The sequence below is a fragment of the Gouania willdenowi genome, chromosome 14, assembly GCF_900634775.1.
Source record: "Gouania willdenowi chromosome 14, fGouWil2.1, whole genome shotgun sequence".
Taxonomy (NCBI): domain Eukaryota; kingdom Metazoa; phylum Chordata; class Actinopteri; order Blenniiformes; family Gobiesocidae; genus Gouania; species Gouania willdenowi.
This window is the reverse complement of record NC_041057.1, coordinates 22,148,651-22,168,167: the sequence shown is the minus strand read 5'-3', so window position 1 is coordinate 22,168,167 and position 19,517 is coordinate 22,148,651. Positions and strand designations below refer to the sequence as shown.

The window sequence follows — 19,517 nt, the reverse complement described above, 5'->3', positions numbered from 1 at the left end:
CAACAGTCAGATGAAACAGTAATTGTTTCCCTGAGAAACACAGACAATGTGAATTAGACACACAGAGGGGCTGAATGGCACCGGTAAGCTTCTTTTTTCTTCAAGGTCCTTTTTTTAAAGGTCCCATTAACGCTGCTGTTTATCAATTATAACTATAACTGCTGAGTTTTGCTTACATTGTAATAAAAATAGCAAGATTAGCTCTGAGTACAAAACAGCCCATTTCCAACCTGACGTGTATCCAGGCTGGAAATGGGCTATATGCACAGTGAGACGGTTGAAAATAAGACCGATGAAGTATTTCGGACAGTCAAAATAGTGGAGAAGTGAGCCGTCATACTTTTCCATCCATCCATCCATCCATCTTCAAACCCACTAATTCCCGTTTATCAGGGTCACGGGGGGTCTGCCGGTGCCAATTTCCGGCTCTCATTGGGCGCTGGGCGAGGGTACACCCTGGACGCCAGTCCATCGCAGGGCGACCGTCATACTTTTGAAACGTGTTTTTCACAGTTTTTTTTATTGTGTATGTTTGTGTGGTTGTGTGTCTACACAATGACGAAGTTTACCTTCCAAACAAGAGAAGATAGCACATCAAGATACCACTCGAGCTTCAGCTTGATGGATCATCAACATCCGGAGAGATAAACCCTGACCCCTAACCCTGACATGAAGGAGCGATCAAATGCACAAGTGCGTCGGAGGAGCTATCCCTGTTCTTTTTTAACAGAATAATTACTCTCGTCCTGGTGTTTGGGATTGAAGAGAGCGACTAGACTTTCCCTCTGACCTTGAGGAGATAATGGATGTACCATGTCCTGACCACGACTACTGCTCCTCTGCTGAGCCGGGTGCATTGGACTCAGCCCTCAGTGTTATAGAGGAGGTCCGGGCGGAGAATGCGGCGCTCCGGTGACAGATGGAGGAGATGACCACCAGCAACAAGTTTGGCTTGGAATGGTTTACTCCTTCAGATGATCAACGTAAGAAATGCTATCAAAACATAGCTGTAGCTACTGTAATAAAGTAGCATTAGCGCCTAGTTAAACATAAAACAAAAGGAGCAACTCTGAAAAAAACTTTCAGTGAAAGGCCAGTAGCTTATGCAAATGTATAAGATGTCTGCTGCTATTTACTGCTATTGTTGAGTTGCGTGAGATTAATATGAAAACTATAGTCATTTGTCATAATACAGTAGGGTTAGGAACGGAAGTTCTTTCACAGTCTTCACTCAAACGCGGAAGTGAAGTGTGCATATATCCCATTCAAAAAAAATGCCTTGATTATGGGCAGGGCTTGCTGAACAGTTAGGACACACCCATTCTATAAAATCTCCAAAGAACAATATATGCTATGCTAACTACCTACTCAATACTCACTTGACGATAGCTCTCTATTCACAACTCTCTCAATCTAACCTACTCTCCACAGATTGCAGAGTTGGCAGGTGGTAGCTTTTATAAAAGGGGCGGGGCAAACAGTGTTGGTTCGTGACGTAAGAAACCAAATGTCACAAACCACCATTCTCAGCCAATAGCAACATCTTCCTGTAATAGCTGTGTTTCCACCAATAGAAGGCAGTCACTTACATGTTTCCAACAAAATACACTAAATGTAAATACTTTCACTAAATTGTCAAGCGTTGGACAATAATCAATAACAACACTACTTCATATCCAAATACATTTGTTTTCAGCAGAAAAAAGAGGTTTGGAGGTTTAGTTACTCTTTAAATAGGAAAATCTGGTCTTGTTCATTCATGTTATTGTTTATTTTATTAAACATAGGGCAGGATTTTTGAAAAAAATAAACATTCTTTTTAAGTCTTTTAATGCTATTGGGTGATGAAGCCTTCAAAACAAAAAACGGTAGTCCCTCGCAGTCCTGTGGACATCACGCTTTGACGCTCCTGCTTGGCTGATGGCTGAATATTGTGTATCATCCCACCTCAATAGATAGATAGATAGATAGATCGATAGCTAGATTAGGGTGACCAGAGGTCCCAATTTACCCGGGACAGTCCTGGTTTTCAGAGTTACGCCCTGAAAGCAGCAGCCCATTTCACTTAAAAACGTGATCTCTGTGAACTGTGATTATGAGCTGTCAATCACAACAGTTGCCATAGTATGCAATATAAACCAATTAAAAAGCTTAAAAGTCGTCTACACTGTTTGTGCATGTGTGCATGTACTGTATGTATGTATGTATGTATGTACTTGTATAACAGTACACATATGTGCGTGTATAACGATATATGTAAGATTCTGTACATAACAGTTTCCCCTATTATAACACTTATAACTTAATTGTAAGTTACTGTCAGTCTATGCTCCAGGGCAGCTGTGGCTACATTGTAGCTTACCACCACCAGTATGATTGATGTGAGTGACTGGTGTGAATTAAAAAAGTGTTATATGAATCCAAGCCATTATTATTATTAATAATAATAATAATAATAATAATAATAATAATAATAATTATTTATTTTTCATTATTATTAATTAATTTTTTATATGAATTATTTTGGTGTGTACATCGTTCCATGTCACACTTGCTTTGGCAATGGAAACTATGCCCATGCCATACAGCTGTTTTGAATTGAATTGAATTAAAATAGATATAGATTAACAGATAAATCTAGATGTTTAATGCGGGAACACACTGACTAATTAACATCTAAGTTGTCCAACCAGTGTGCACGATAGTGTTCCCGCGTGTTACCGAGCAGCCAGTGCCGCAGCGGGGAGGGAGGGGGGGAGAGAGAGAGAGAGAGAATGGTCTCTCTAGTCACTGATCAACTGGAGCATTCATAACTGCGCTGGCCACGACATATGGGAGTACCACCACAAGGAAGGCGGGACTGAGCCCTTCGCACCTGGACCAGGAGCAGCGCGTGGAGGATCCGACGGTGCCGCCTTCAGCATCATCCGGTAGGTGAGCGCTGATTGATGTGCTAATACGATCCTTTATCGCATCTCAACAAAAAAAAAAAAAAAAAAATCACACGTCAGGTTCCCATGATCGGAGATGCTGTGTGCGTTTCAGTCCAATAAGTGTCTGGCACATCCTTTGAATATTCCTGGCTTTCTTTCTGCAGACGAGATCATTTAGTTCTTCTGGCAAACAATACAATCGACCTGTTTCTAGAAGCTGATCCTCTTCATTGAGGATGCAGCTTCCAGTGAATAGCTGCTATACTCACATATTGGACGATGCTTCGAAGGCCCTATATATATATATATATATATATATATATATATATAGGGGAGATGTTGAAATCAAGACTTTTTTTTTTTTTTTTAACACAAATGCTTCCCATTTTCCTCTGCAATGTGATCAGGTGGATACATGTGTGACTGACATAATCGGCTCTGAAGTCTCAATCAGCCATTCTGCTCGGGTAATAAATCAATGCTGTAAAGTTGATCATGCTAGTTTTGATCGCCCCACCCTGCCATTTTTTCATTGACTTATCTGATAAAATGAGCTGTGTGTTAAACAGAATCTATGTATTGCTACTGCAGCAGGGCCCCCTGCCATGCACTGCTCATTAAAATGTCATTAAGATGGTAAAACAGCTCAAATCATCTCAACATGGAGCAAAGCCAAACATATAAATAAGGGGATCATCTGATATAAAGCTTGGTTTATTCATGGTTTGATCCAGAAAGCCAAATAATCAATCTTATTGAGATATTCTAAATTTCAGACTATGGTATTTTTCATTGTGTGTGATCATGCATTTGAAGAGACGATTCAGCAATACTATTTTAAAAATGAAAGCACAATAATGAAACTTACAGAGATTTTGTGCAGCCCAAATTTCCTCTGCAGCTTCATTAAATAATACATTTTGCCGAATGTCACAATGAAAGTATAGAGAAGCCGAGAGCAACGTCAGGAAAAAGCCTACTTGGGGATTTTCACAGAAGGGAAACCAAAGCAGACTTGAAGGAGCGACCTGTATGAATAAAAGGCAGCCGAATCTTGAGACACGCTTGCTACAATAGCTCCACCTAACCTGCATATACATGGTAGTCGAGCGATAGACAAACAGATGGTACCTCTGAGGGAAATCATGTTGTGAGATTTGGAAGAAGTATTCTTGGACGGTTTACCCGACGACTTGCTGGCACGGAGGCCTGCGTTTGGCACTAATGATGGCAGTCATGCTCGATGGCCTTGCTGATTACATTTGCTCACACTTGATACAAACACATCTTAAAAAAAAACCATTTAAATCATTGTGGTTGCACAGTAAGTGTGGTGCTGATGACTGTAGAGTGTTGCTAGATTGATTTGCATTGCTTCATTGTACATCAATAGATGAAAGCAATTGGGGTTTACTATTGCATGAATAGGTTGAACACAATGCAGCTTCTTCCAGTGCCATTTGCTGCCTGCTCATGAACTCAGAACTATAAGGCTCTTTAATTTAAATAGAGGAGGCAGATTATACTTTAATGCCAACTCAAATGTTTCTGACGTTGCTCTGCGACATGTTAGCTTGTGATTTTTGTAGAAGACACCAGAAAGAGTTGATTGCTTGATATAACTGATACTTCGATCAATATGACGACAAGTACTAATGATTGGTTGTGTTTGCAACATTTAATCAACTTCTTAATAATACTCATGATAACTGGAGTCCACTCTCCACCTTGGCATTACACAAACACTTGATTCATATATTCGAAACATAGCAAGTGCACAAGTAACACTAACACAATTATCCAATTGTGAATAATGGTTTCAACTATTTTGTCGCTTGAGAAAGTTTTTTACAAAATTTTTTAGAGAATATTATGTTTACCACAACATTAATCAAGGGAAGGATAATATTTAGTACTTAACCTGCATGGCAATACTCATTGTAATTGGCTAAAATCTGTACCAAGTACAGGTAAACAGTCAAGATGGGCAAGTTTGCCATTAGTGTAATTGAGATATGCTGCATGTGTATCAGGAAAATTAGAGAGCGCCAACCTCTACCAAGTGCCAAATCTCCTGTTTGCCAGATATTGGCAGTGATCTGGATCAGTGATCCTGAACCTGTTTCCATGATCATTCACACTTTAAAGTAGGGCTGGGTTAAGAAAAATTTAAATCGATTTCCCTTTGAACGGCTTGGTATTGATTCATAAAATCCTAAAAAGAATTGGATCATTTAATCTGTCTTTTCTACCATGTGTAAAGCAGTGATATGGGCTCAATTCTTAATGTAAACAGTTATATTTTTAATGCTGCACCAAGTTTGAGGTATTTTCTACCATTTACAGCATTAGATCTCTGAGAATCTCTTTCATATTCAAGTAAAATTGGTAGTGTGACTGAAAAAAATCAATACCTGAATAGAAAATTGAAATGGAATAAAATCTAACTAAAACACCCTTGAAAATCAAATTTAATATATTTGGGGAATCTAAATCAATAACCAGCTCTACTGCAAAGGCTTGTAAGAAATGTCCCCCAAAAATTGCGATGAAATGTGCAATCCGTATCTGATCAAGATGAAACTCAATGGAGTAATTGAGGAACCAACTCGACATAACTGAGTCAAATTTCTTAAAAGGTCGGGGAAGATAGGGATTTTTTGATTTTTTAATCTGATCTTGTGCTGGATCCCGACCAAAATGTAACAGAATCTTCCATGACCTAAGGTCTGTCTTTGGTTGCAATTTTTTCAAAATCCATTTAGTACTTTTGACGTAATCCTGTTAATAAACTAACAATCCCAATGAAAATAGTACCTCTTGGGGTGTGGTAAATCTGTTGCTAATACCTACAGCTACTTTTTAAGTGATGCCTTCCTGAGCAGGAAAAGCAGGTGTAGAGATGTGATGGATAATCTTCTAGCTGTGATGACACTGTTGCAAATGAATCTTTGTAGCAGGTTTAACTTAATTTTCAATGTTTGTATGGCTACTTTAAATGGTTTATATGCTTTATAAAGTGCTTTATAACCACAGAGGTAGTCCCAAAGCACTTCACATTATCAGCTCATTCACCCATTCACACACCTGTGGGACAGAGCTGCCATGCAAGGCACTAATCAAGCAACTTAGTGTTCAGTGTCTTGTCCAAAGACACGTCAACACATGGACATGTATAGCACTGGCATTGGACCTCCAACCTCTCGATCAGAAGACGACCTCTCTACCACCTGAGCCACGGTTACCTTTTACTAAGTTGCTATGTTCATTAATCAATTGCATTAAAGAAAAACACTTCAGGCGTAACTAATCCCCAAACCCACTATTCTCTGCTGAATACACATGTATTTGGGTATTAAATTGTGCTATATATTAATCCTCTTCACATTTTAGTAAAAGTATTTTCATTTTGCGTTTTTAGTTGTAAAATGTCAGAGTTACTGCCATCTTAGGGTTGAACGCCAGTTTGAAAAATTGCTTTTTGCTATTGGCTAAGACAGATTATTGTGGCCATTGTGCGTCACCAACTTTCACTGTTGGCCACGCCCCTCCTATAAAAGCTGAGATGAGGGAGGGAGGTTTCCTCCAATCACAGCCCTCAGTGAGCATTCATAGGGCTCTATAAAATCTGTTTTATTTTTAAAGCTGCTCCTGTTTTCACGGAGCGCCGCTGAGCTACACTAGAAACGGCTTCACAGGCACAGCAAAGTTAAGCGGGCAATGGTCGGCTCTGTATTAGGAGTCAGTGATGACTTGTGTGGTTTCTTGGCAGTTTAGGCGGTGTTTGGGGTGGTTTTGGCGGTGTTTAATGCTGCCAGGACGGGAGGTGGGAGGGCGGTGCACCTAATAAGTGGTTCCCGGAAACATTTCCCCATAAAAAAACGTTCCTTGCCTTACAGTGACAGCGTTTCATGCCAATTTTGTCCATTTCCGCGTTTAACCGTTTTCATTTTTTAATTCCGTGATTCCGCCTGCGATTCCGTTAACGTGGATTTGATAATGCCCTACATTCATTCACAGCCTCATTGCTGAACTTCACTGCTCTGTGTGATGTCTTTGACTCTGTGCTTCTATAAAGAGCAGATTCCACGCTAATCCGTTTGTCTCCGTGTGCACGGACGTGTACGTCTTATCCCTTTGTGCGTGAGGTGGTGGGAGAGTAGGGCTGTTTGCCCCCTGAGTGGCGTCTATAAGGCTGTGTATGAGCTTCAGGTCGTGATTGTGTGTGCATATGATTGTATTGACACATTTCAGCTGTGAACTTAATGTGCAGAGTTGACCTGCAGCCTGACTGGGCGTTTCTTACTGAGTCAGGAGTAACGCCCACCCTCCTAGTGGCAGGTCAGCAGAAAGCAGGGGTTTAGTAAGTCTTTAAAAACAGTGTTCCCAACTTTTCGCTTTCTTAAGGCGGTATTTAGCAAACAGTACAAGCTACTCATCACTGCGTTAGGTCTGGGCTTGTTTTCAAGTAAGACTAGTTTTCTGAAAGCCATTGATGACACAGATACAAGTTGTTAGTGTGATTTTTTTTGATTCATAAACTGTAGATTTAGAAATAAAATAAAAACAACAAAATGCTGGCGTGAAGCCATTTTTTTTACATCATTTTTATCTTCACTAGGTTAGCGCTCATCTGTCTACCCTCCTCACACTGGGAATATGTGAACTTCCAAATGACACAACATAACAGTAAAGCTATTATATTCATGACAGCACAGTTATTACAGGAATGGCAGCTTTCACTCCACTGGTTGTTGCTATTACCTAAAAACTGATGGTGGACCTGTCAGTGCAGACTGGAGATGGATGGAAAATTACATTCAGACTCATATTTTTTTTTTTTAAAAGCCTGTTTTCTTATTATTGAGTTTAAAGAGTAACTAAACCCCTGCTGTCTACTGACCTGCCACGAGGAGGGAAATTTAAAAAATGCCTTGATTATGGGCGTTACTGCTGTAGCAGTAAGACACGCCCACTCTGTCCGCCCTGTGCACAGAGACAGATGGAAATACACACAATGATGTGTCTGTACACACAGATATAGTGAGTGTCAGTACAACTCAGCACACACAATCATGTTGTGAAGCTCACACACAGCCTTACAGACACCACTCAGCGGTAATTAGAGCTGCTCTCCCACCACCTTGCCTACATAGACGTACATACACGTCTGCGCACACGCAGAGACAGACAGGAATACACTCATAGCATAGCTGCATCTGTAAATACACACATAGCTTGATGAACCCTGTTATTAGTGGGGAATCAAAAACATTACTGCACACGGAACACATGCACTTCCTCATTTTCTGTCAATCAATGCTCACTGAGGGCTGTGATTGGAGGAAACTCTCCTCCTTCCTCTCAGCTTTTATAGGAGGGGCGGGACCAACAGTGAAAGTTGATGACGCAGGCCATAACAAAATTCAATTGTAATAGCCGGCATTCAACCCTCAGAGTCAGTAACTCTGACATTTTACAAATAAATATGCAAAATTAAAATACAGGTTCTAAAATGTAAAGAGTGGGATGAGGATTAATAAACAGCACATGTATTCAGAAGATAAAACTGGGTTTGGGGTTTAGTTGCTCTTTAAGGTTAGTCATTGCAATACTCAACAGCAACAACAGTGTGATTTTTAATGTCACATGGATAACACAAGGCATACTCGTGTAAATTTGAAAATGTATGAGCTTGCATGCAAACAATTAGATTGAATGATACAGTACAGCTGTGTTATATTTATCTTGTGGAACCCATTTAGACCTAACATTGCATGGAGTTAAATTTATACCATGTTAAAAAGTGTTTTGTATTTATGTATATTTTTATTCACGTTCTAGCACTCACTGTCTCCATTAATAATTATGAAGATATAAAAACCATGGGAATGTTTCATCTTCCCAGAGATGTGTTGTCCTAATCACTTATGGTCATACGGTGGCTTTTATATCTGTTTTCATAGTTAAAATGCATCCCTTTGTTTTTGGTGTTTTAATGAAACCGTTCTCGCGCCTGGAGTCATTCGTAGCTGCAGGAACTGAAACACAGCTCCTCTTTTCCCCTGTCAAAGCTTTTACAAGACAGGAAGGGGGAGCAAAGTAAGGGGCTTATTCAACCACAGTGCACGTGAAGGCTATAGCCTTGTCATTGGCCTTCATTGAGCTGGACAGCCCTTATCTTGGGTCTTGAACACATAATATTTAATTTTAGGTTTGCAGCCTAAACAGCAACAATTTCTGCTGTCAAACTGAGCTTCATTGGATGAGTGTAGTAGTCAGCTGCCTGGGAGACAAGAGAAGGCCAGCGTGTGGCAGGATGTGTTTTACTTACCTCTTACTATCCAATGAAAGTGCGTCTCCATGTTCCAGGGTGAGCTCAGTCTCTATAAACAACACTCACCCCTCTCATATTCATGTCATTTCTTTCCATTTGGATGATAAATGCATATCAACCTAATTTACATGCAAATTAGTGCATTGCCTCTTTTGTAACACTTTTTGAGCAGCCATTAGCGTATTTCATTTGAGAAAATTTGGCAACAGGAATTTTTCATGGATTTATCCCGACATTTATTGTGAACTTCTTCTCATTCCCGGCTGCAGATGCCTGAGTTTAATGAGTGCTCTATTTTTTGCTGAGTGGCAATGGTTTAATCAACACATGCATTTTAATGCAAAAACATTCCAATTGAGAAACATAAAATAAAAAAGCTGATGTCTTATCTTGATTGCAAATGAAACCAAAATATAATGTTTCATTCAACCACTATTTGGAGCTACGCAGTTTTTGTTAACAATGTACTATATTACCTAAAAAGCTTGGGATTTGTGTCATAACTCTCCTTTGTCGTAAATGTACTGTATAAACCAGAGACAGAGAAAGTGTCCAATTTGTTAATTCCATTGTCTTGTTGATTTAGTCAATGGATTTGTCAGGATAGCTCAACAGCCAGACTGTAATGAAGTGAGGCAGCACATAATTAATGGTTCCTCGGTTTACTCTGGAAACTCTCAGGTACAGTGTTGAATGTAGGTCAATTGCATTTTGCTGCCAGTGACCAAGCACCAGAGGTGGTGCGAAGGCCCTATAGTTCCTGGAAGGATTTTTCTCTTTATTTTTATTATTCTGTTATTTTACTTGGATTTTTGAGGCCTTTTCCGGGGGCGTAATTTCGTAAAACTTGGCAGTACTGTATAGTTTGGCATATGCATTGACCTGTGACTAGCAACAACGTAATTGGGACTTATAACCTCAATTCAACAGCAAGTCTGCAATTTTGAATTTAGCGGGCCAAACCACACATCCTTAAAAGCAAACTCCTCCTAGAGCATTCATAATTTCCACATGAAATTTTGGATTTATGTTCTTGACAAGTTGGAGATAAATCATGTGCAAAACGGCGAGTTTTACCTTATTGCCAAGCGTATAGGGGGTGCTAAAGTTTCATAAATGACTTTAGCACCCCCTAGTTATTCAAATTTTTGAATAACTCTGCCAAAACTCATTCACTTAAAACCCAAAGTCATGTGCAGAATGGGAAATGCGTTCTGCACGCAACGAGATGACCATTCACACAACAAGTCTTGCTGCCCCCTGATGGTAATAGAAAATAACTTTTTTCATTCTACAATGCATATTGATGACAGCTTTTTCTGAAAAAGTTTACCACGATTTCTTCGGGTTTATTTTTTTCTTGCACGCCTCCCCTGAAGAACTCTTGTACGACCCACACTTTGTAAAACCCCTGTTCTAGAGCACACTTACATTTTATGAAACATAATAATTTTCACCGGCAACACATATAAGTTCACGGGAGACAGATGCCTCTTTCCTCAACCAGAACTTGTCCCGTACGGAATGAAGTTTGACTTTGAACCTGGCCGGTAGGAAGGAGTTGCTTCATGCCTCGACGGGCACGGCAGGTGCGAGGGCCCGTTATCAGTGCTTGCAGTTTTAATCTTCACTGTTATAGACACAAAAATTATGGAAAACTGTATAATATGGATATAATATGTTTTGCATTGGGACAACACCATTCTTCGCCATGTTTTCAGGTGTTTAGAGCAGTAGTGTCCAATACCTTGATCAAATTTGATTGTTTGCTCAATAAGGAATGTCAAAGGATGTTTTTTCGCGTTCTCCCAATTGATCAGCAGGTCAATTCAGCATATCAGCGTGTGCATTTTTGTGAGCTTGATGACAAGTGTTCTACCTGCATTGAAAGAGGGCTTCTACATTATGACCTACTATGACAGCTTTTGAGCTAATAAATTATATGTTGTAAGCTTATATTTATAGTATGATTTAGAGCAGACAAAGACAACTGCCGACCTAGTTTTGTGTGGCCCCTGAAGTAAAAATTACTACAAAAATTTTGAAAAATACACAGAAGCCGAAAAAAATACACAAAAAGGACAGAATAAAATATACATTACAATTAAGTAAATATGCAAAGGTGACTCTGAAAATGCAAAAGGCAACACAAATACACAAAAGGAAAGAAAAATACACAAAACAACAAAAACTCACAAAATGAGAGAAAAATATACAAAATGACTCCAAAAATGCAGAAAACATACAGTCTCCGCATAAACACTCAAATCGAGAGCAAAATATACGATATGACTACAAAAACAAACAAAATCAGAGACAAATATACAAATGACTACAAAATACACAGAGAGAAAAATATGCAAAATGACTACAAAAATACACAAAATGAGAGAAAAAAATGCCAAACGACTGCAAAAATAGACAAATGCTTTGTTCTTTCTTGCACAAATGCTCAGATTTATTCTAAACTTTACTTTAATGCTGATAATATGGCCCTCAGATCAGAAAATCACATTTTTGTAGCTCAGCTGTGATAACAGTTGACCATCCCTGATTTAAAGCATTTGAACTTAAATAAATCTGGAGTGAGGTAAAAATTGCAATATCTATTGCGCAACATACAGTATAAAGCAGGTGTGATGTGTGTGTTTGAGACCTTGCATGATCTTAATGCACCATGTGCATTGGCTCTTAGGTTACCACCTCCTTGGGCACTAGTTTAGTGTTCTAGTTTAATGTGTGCATTTATGCACTGGCCCAATAATAATGTGTTGTTATATCTCTTTATCTCTCTCTCTTTGTTTTAAAGCTGGACCTTTTTGTGTGATTCTTACAAATAACTGTTTGGACTTATTTGGTGTGTCCTGTTCAATGTGAATTGGCTTCATTATCCAGTAAATTAGATCAGGATGAATAGATGAAAATGGTTTCTAGACGTAATCAATGTTTATATAAATGCAAATGCAACTCGTGTGCCATTTTTGCTGAAACAAATCAGGTATCTGATTGGATCTGAGTCACTCGTTTAAAAATGTAGATTTTCTAATTTATTATCTTCCCTAGATTGTAGTACTCATCTAATTCCATTTTTGTGTGAGGCTGAGGATCATTTTAAAAGCTGACTTTAGACCCATGAAGTTGACTGGTGCTGCAAAAGCCTTCTCTGTGATGCTCAGACTAGCTTAGCTGTGTGTGCAATGCATATCCTTTCCTGATTACATCAGCTGGGGTGCTGATAGAGCCATTTACTGAGGAAACTATGCTTCATTCATCAGCCCGGTCCATTCGTGGCATTTGTGTGTGCAGCATTTTAACAAAAGATAAAAAATCTTGTCATGTCAAAGTCAGGCTTTTTTAAGCAGAAAGCTGATTTTAACCCACAGCGTCAGAGCAGCAAATTATCTGCTGTGCACGCAGGCGGTGGGAGGGTAAATGCTGCCGTGACGCTGTCCAATACGAGGCTGTGCTTATGGTATACGTGATATTCTAGTCTCCAAATTAAATGTGGAGGCACAATTGTTGTTTGTAGCAGGCTTCACCAGCTTGAAGCTGCTAGAATAGAATTGCAATTTGTCCCTCTCATAAGAACCAGTGCTGCTGTACTCTACAATATCATCTCCCCTGTCAGATGTTAAATTGCTACATTAGGAACTTGAAAAGCACATTTTCATCCTCTTTTCGCTATTCTCAAAAGCTTTTCTACAATCCCACGCTGTATTTGCTGTTGGCATAGCAGACTCTTATAATGTGCATTAAACCTTAGTTTGCATTTTCTCTCCACGATTGCAGTTTCTCTAGTGCTCACCCTGAATAAAAATGGAAATGCACTGTAAATCTACTGTGCCAATAAAGTTATTTTGCTTCACATGACATCTTTACACAGCCCCAGACATGACTTGGTAAAATAAACCCTTAAGATCTAATTATGGCCTTAAATAAGCTCTGACGTGCATATAAACACTAATTCGTGGCCATGAAATACGAACGTGTGCAACCTGGTTCTCAATGACTTTGTAGCTCATTCCCATCCTAAAATAAAATCCAATCCTACTATCCCTGTCCATCATGTAGCTTTAGCCTCTCCACTATTAATCTACTATTATTAATTACTATTATCTACTATTATTAATTACAATTTCTTGCAAACTTTTTACTTCTGATGTGGCAACAAAATACTAATTCGAGGAATTAGCATTTTGTACCCACGCCATTGCTAATGAGTGGCCACAATTGATTTTTACCATGTAATATTTGCTCTTCAATAGCTTAAATTGATCTGTGTTACTTGCTATGACCAAACAAGCCTTATTTTTTAAATGGCTTTGTGATTGACGATGTTTATTGTTTATGTTTATGTTCATTTATTGGTTGACTTTTTACCAGTATTTTGACAGATAAACACTATATTAGCTTTTGTTTTTGTTATTTGATATATATAGATATTGATAACAATTATCTTAGCAGAAATTTAAAGTGAAAAAACGATTATTTAATTGCATGGTAGTTATTCTAATGGAGCTAACCTAGGGAATTCTGGCACATTGATGTTTAATATTTCACAATTTATGCTATAGCCGTACAATTCAATCTGATTCTGAGATTGAATCTATAATTCTAATGTTGAAAGAGGTCAATAGTGCATACCTAGTACTTATCGCCTTGTACCTGCTGCTTTATTTATTTATGAGGAAAATGTACATACCTTTTTCTGTGTGTACATACATTGTATGAATTACCGTATCAACACAAACTCAGCATTTGAGCACTGTTTGGTTGTAAGTTATATAATGGACTTTAAAGCATTAAATATTAACGTGTCCCTTGAGGTTGAATATGAGCATGTTGTCTCCTCGTGTGTCATGCCTTGTTGTGTAACATCAAAAGCCACAGCAGTGCAAAGAATATCAAGTGCTTTCTCATCAATATGCAGTATGTGCTGATCGACAGTGTTTCTGAAAACCTCTGTTCCCAGGCTGCTGATGCTTTCTTTGTTTTTTTTGTTTTTTTGTGGAAATAGTGCACAGCGTCGAATGAGTGACGGAGTCAGACAAAGTCCTATTTTGTGCGGTGTGATGTTGGGGCCGCTGACTTCATCAGGAACACTTCTGTTCATCATGGTTGATGTTTTCTCCTCTTCGCCGGTAATTGTTCTGTGTTGTGAGAGATGCTAATGGAACTGTTTTTGTACCAGTTTGTCCTATAGTTGTATCCATAAATAAGGGAAGAGGTATAGAGAATGGTTTGATGTGTGTGTTTTTCTGAGTAATATGAAGAGTGTTAGTTGTCGCTAGTCAAAGAGTCTCTGTAATGGATTCTGCAACAAACTGCGAGTAAATATGTTGTCCTTGACAGAGAACTTCACAGCAAATGGAACGTACCGTGCTGTCGAGTACTGTACGTTATTGACATGTGAAATACTCATTTTGAGTAATGTATTAGGAATCATTATGTTGTCGTCTGCTTGTAACCGAGTCATTTCCAAGAAAAATAGTCCGTCTATCGTTCCGAGCTTGCTCCCACTATCTGCCGCTCAGCATTGTTTTTGTCTTTCTTCCCTAATGTCGGCCGCTCTTCTTTGGAGCTGCCATGTTTTTTTGTTAACATCAGAAAGACAAATGAGAAACAAGACGAAGAGAACGCCTCGGGGCTCATGTCCTCGCATCATCACCCCTCCCTTTATCCCTTTTCACTCCTCTGCTTTTGTTCTCCATCCTCCATCTTCCCGTCTTCCTGAGTGACAGCTGGCAGCCAGTAGGGTACAGTGGGCATGCCAGCCAAAGTGGAGAGATTTGCCAACTGACTTGAGAAAACGTGAATTGAACGCGAGTGACTCATGCTCCGTATCTCTCATCGCTTCTTCTTCTTCTTCTTCCCCCCCCCCCCTTTCTTGGATAGCTCTCACACAGACACACATTACATTCGTTGCTGTCCACAGAGCTTTTGTGGTCATTAAAACATACGAACGCTGCGTTCTCAAAAGGAATACAAATGAATCCAGTGGGACAATCACCAGGCAGAGGCTACACACAGGCTGCTGCTGTAAAAACCAACCATTGGGGATAACAGCATGTGGAGAAGAATCCATAAAAGAGTCAAATTACATTGGAGATCATTGAAAATGTAAATGAGAATATCATGCTGTGATTATAAATATATAAACACTACTAAATGAGGGAGCCAAAATAATGGATGTTCATGATAGTTGTTGAAAGATAGTTCTAAATATGTGAGATTGCATTAAAAAACAAGTTATTCAAGAGAGACATCTTTAACATGCCAGACTGGTGTTGAATAACAACAATTTAGTGTTGTGTCAATACCGATACTAGTATTGGGAGAATTCCCAACCCTCTTTGCCGTGATTGACATTTAAACAGACACGCCCACGAAAGAGAGCATGTCAGCGTCCTTCGCACAGTGCTATGTATGTATTTTCTACAGTCTATGTATGTACCGGCCAACGCCCCGCCCCTCGTGTTTATAAAGCAGCATGAGCTCGGCTATGGAGTTTTAAATTTGGGGTGTCATTAACACTAATAAATTATCAACATTCAGACCATGGGAGGTTCAGGTTCAGCTTTTATTGTATGACATGGTATGTACTTGTTGCAGCAGGTACATCTCCAGGCACTTTGAATTATGTAAATATATATTATAGTGACAATATTTTATTGAATGAATGATATTGTTTAATTTTGATGTGAGCCCATGTTTCCTTTATGTACATTTGTATTAGGATTGTAACGATTCACTCAACTCCCGATACGATTCGATTCACGATACTGGGTTCACGATAGGATTCTCTCACGATTTATTTTACAAAATGGGACTGTAGACAATACTGTATTATTTTCGTTTTATATTTCATTGTCAAAAGAATCCCTTGATGAACTATTCAAAACAATGTAAATTAACTAAAAATAAATCTTGAATGAAATAAATAAAGGAATAATACAAATGAAAATGAAGCCTATTAATTTAAATTCTGGTTCTATAATAAACAATGCAAAACTGCATAATAGTTCTTTTTCTTTTAAAAGTGCAACTGAAAATGTATTTTGTGCCTTAACAATTGGACTTTAAAAAAAAAAAAAAAAACGTGATTACACTGATTTACGTCATATTTGTTTGGACCAGCAGAGGGCGCTGGTAACCCAGTGGTCGGTTGGCATGCAGATATCTTGCAGTGAAGAAGAAAAGCTATGCTAGCAGACAGAGCTAATAGAAAAACGTGACTTTTACAGATATTCAAGTAATATTACAGATATTCTTTCGGTGCTAAAGGGGTAATGAATCATTTATTAACATATTTAAGAGTAGAAGGCGGCCAGAAAGAAAGTATTAGCAGACTCCGCCCGCTGCCTACACTTGTGGATAGCGCCTTCTGCTGGTTAAAAAAGTACTGCGATTCAATTTTCAAAAAATCGATATCAACCGTGATACCTATGAATCGATTTTTAACTGCCTTACGATTAATCGTTACAGCCCTAATTTGTATTGATGTGTCTGTATAGATCTCGACTTGAAGTATTTTGCCACACATTAAGTGAATCATTCCCTTTTAAATTTCTAAATGCCAAACTTAGGATAGTCTGTTGTTGTTGTGAAGATAATTTAAAAAGGTGAAAGCATCAAAAAGCATAATTTTGCTTTGAGGATTTCAAAACTTTCCCAGTGCCAGACTACTTTCTTCTTTATTCCAACACTTCACATGGGAATTGACATTTAGGTCAGGGTCCCTGGGTAATGCAGAGTGAACAGCAGCTCCAAAAATCCACCATCAGATTTGTGGTGGCCTGATTGAAGAAACTTTAGAGCAATTTTTGGAGCTACAAAGTTCAGTGAGTGTTATCAGGAGATTAAAAAAAAAAAAAAAAAAAAAACGGGACACCGGATTACACCAAATATGCACAGATAGATGAAAAGAAAATAAGATCTACGGAGTAATGCATGTCTAATGTGTACGCAGAGTGAATATCTTTAATCTGGGATTACTCGAGCACAGAGAAAGACTGTCTAACCCCTTGTTTCTGAAAAATAATAATAATAAAAAAAACAATAAATAAATAAATATAAACAGTATATATATACATACATAAAACGAGAAAGGACGTAATCTAAAATCAGAGATACAGGGAATGGTTGTTTGGTTTCGATTGTGGCGAAAAAAAGAATGGAGAGGGAATCAGATTTGATCCAGAAACAACATCAATAATCTACTGGAAGTAAGAGACACTTAAATGATGCTCAAACTGAATCTTCTGCTCGGCTGACGGTTGTTTTTGCCATTAGCAGCAGAGTAGCATTAGTATTACTGATTATCACAATAGCAGTTTAGTCATTTGTGTAATTATGATCATCTTTATAATAACAAAGAGGGAGGTGAAAAGGAAACCTGCAGATTGCTTTGTTAAAAGCTGCTCTATGACACAAGAAGGGGAAGAAGGTGGTGAAACAGAATGAGTTCTCATTCTTTCATTGGATTAGAGATGCAGTTATTCAGGCTGGGAAAAACAACTCCTAAAAGTCAGCATCAAGGTTTACTTTGAGCCCTTTCTTCTTTTTACTGATGGTTGGGAAAAAAAAAAAAAAAACATTTAAAAATCTCACTGAGATCAGCGTTCTCTTTGAAAATGAAGATTAAGGTATTGATTGTGAAAATCTTTATCTGGCCCCAGCTCTAATCTTTATCCTCTTCAGTAAAGTGATGCATATTATTTATTTATTTTAGTAAAAGCAACCCTTCTGTGGTTCACTGCAGTTTGTGCTGCAGAGGTTTGTCACTCAGAATACAACAATAGTGAATAAATACGACAGGAGTGTGTTATTGGGAGGTTATCAGATGCTCTTTGATTTTGCCTGATTTTATTTTCTTCTGTGAGTGGAGAAAATTATTACCATGACTGGTATATTGTCCTCTACATCAGTGGGTGGCAGTATCAGGCAAAAACAATGTAAAATTCTTCTTGTAGACTAGTCCCTCCTATCTCCTTTCATATCCACTTTTCCTTAACCCCCGGAAGTGTTTATGTGGCAGTCATAATAAGGATTGTTCCAATTCTCTTAAAGCTAAGGAAAGAAGGCTTAATGTTTCCTTTATAACCTCATTTAGGAAACACTGATTAATCCTTTACCAGAGAAGACCAGATAATGCTCCCCCATAATTCCTTGCGGCAACAACATTTAAAGAGACCAAGCTCCTCTGAGCTTTCACAGAAACTCACGAAGACTGAAAAGGGACGCCGATCATGCAAGTTACCATAATATGGCTTGAACAACTTTAAATAATCTAAAACCCATATCTTATGATAAAAATGCCATATTATCACATTATAACTGACATAACAGGGTTCTCATCAGGAATTTTTCATAACATAGGCCATAGGGGGGGTCGCGTGGTGCGCGAGCGAGCACCACCGGTGCAGGACATTTTGAAATGGAAATTATTTGTTGAATTGTGAAGGTGATGATGAATGTAGTGAGAGTTAGTCATGCTTGGTATAGGTCCTCCACTAACACACACACACACACACACACGCACGCACGCACGCACACACACACACTCCTTGCTTTTATAGATAGATTTGTGAGAAATAGGTATTTTGTGTATATAGAATTTTTTTTTTGATCTTTGAGTTTCAGAATATGAAAAATGGGAGCAAAAACAAAAGTGTTACATTTATATATTTTTTTCAGTGTAAATATACCAGTGGGCGTGCACTGTAGCTGTTCAAACTCAACGTTCTTGAAGCCAAAATACGGCACTTATAGGGACGCTTCCATCTTGCAAATTTGACGTCAATTGGAGCCAGAGTCTGCGCAGTAGGGTCGGGCAGGAGGAGCTCTGGTAACACGCCCCGCCCATTTAGCGTACTGCCCTGATAACTTACGCAGCCCAGCTACGCCAAGAACATAAATATTTTTCCCGCTGGATATTCTACCAACAGCTTGTAGAGATCATAGAGGTTAGTACAAAACCACAATATATTTCAACTCAAATATACGAAAAAGCGCCATATAAAATCCAATGCATTATTATAATTATTACAGACACACGCACGCATGCACGCACGCACGCACGCACACACACACAGGCGCGGAGGACATGCACACATTAGTGCTTTAATCAGGCCGAAAAAAAAAAACCAGGCCCGAGAGAACACGACCTGAAGCTGTCCGACCAGAATGAAGCTGATGTCTCTTTAAGCACAAACACGTTTCAACCAGACGGTATTCACATCCCTGCA

At 38.7% G+C, this 19,517-nt stretch overlaps 1 protein-coding gene across 2 annotated transcripts in view; it reads left to right on the top strand.

Annotated features, from left to right (window-relative positions):
• The first annotated feature begins 2,787 nt into the window (after positions 1 to 2,787).
• Positions 2,788 to 19,517, top strand: part of flrt1a (fibronectin leucine rich transmembrane protein 1a) — a 75,161-nt gene continuing 58,431 nt past the window's right edge. Inside the window, exon 1 of one of the 2 annotated variants that reach the window (XM_028467498.1) lies at positions 2,788 to 2,930. The gene's annotated coding sequence lies outside the window, so the exon portion shown is untranslated. Of the gene's footprint in view, positions 2,935 to 19,517 lie in introns of both variants that reach the window. The other variant, XM_028467499.1, reaches the window with a different exon arrangement.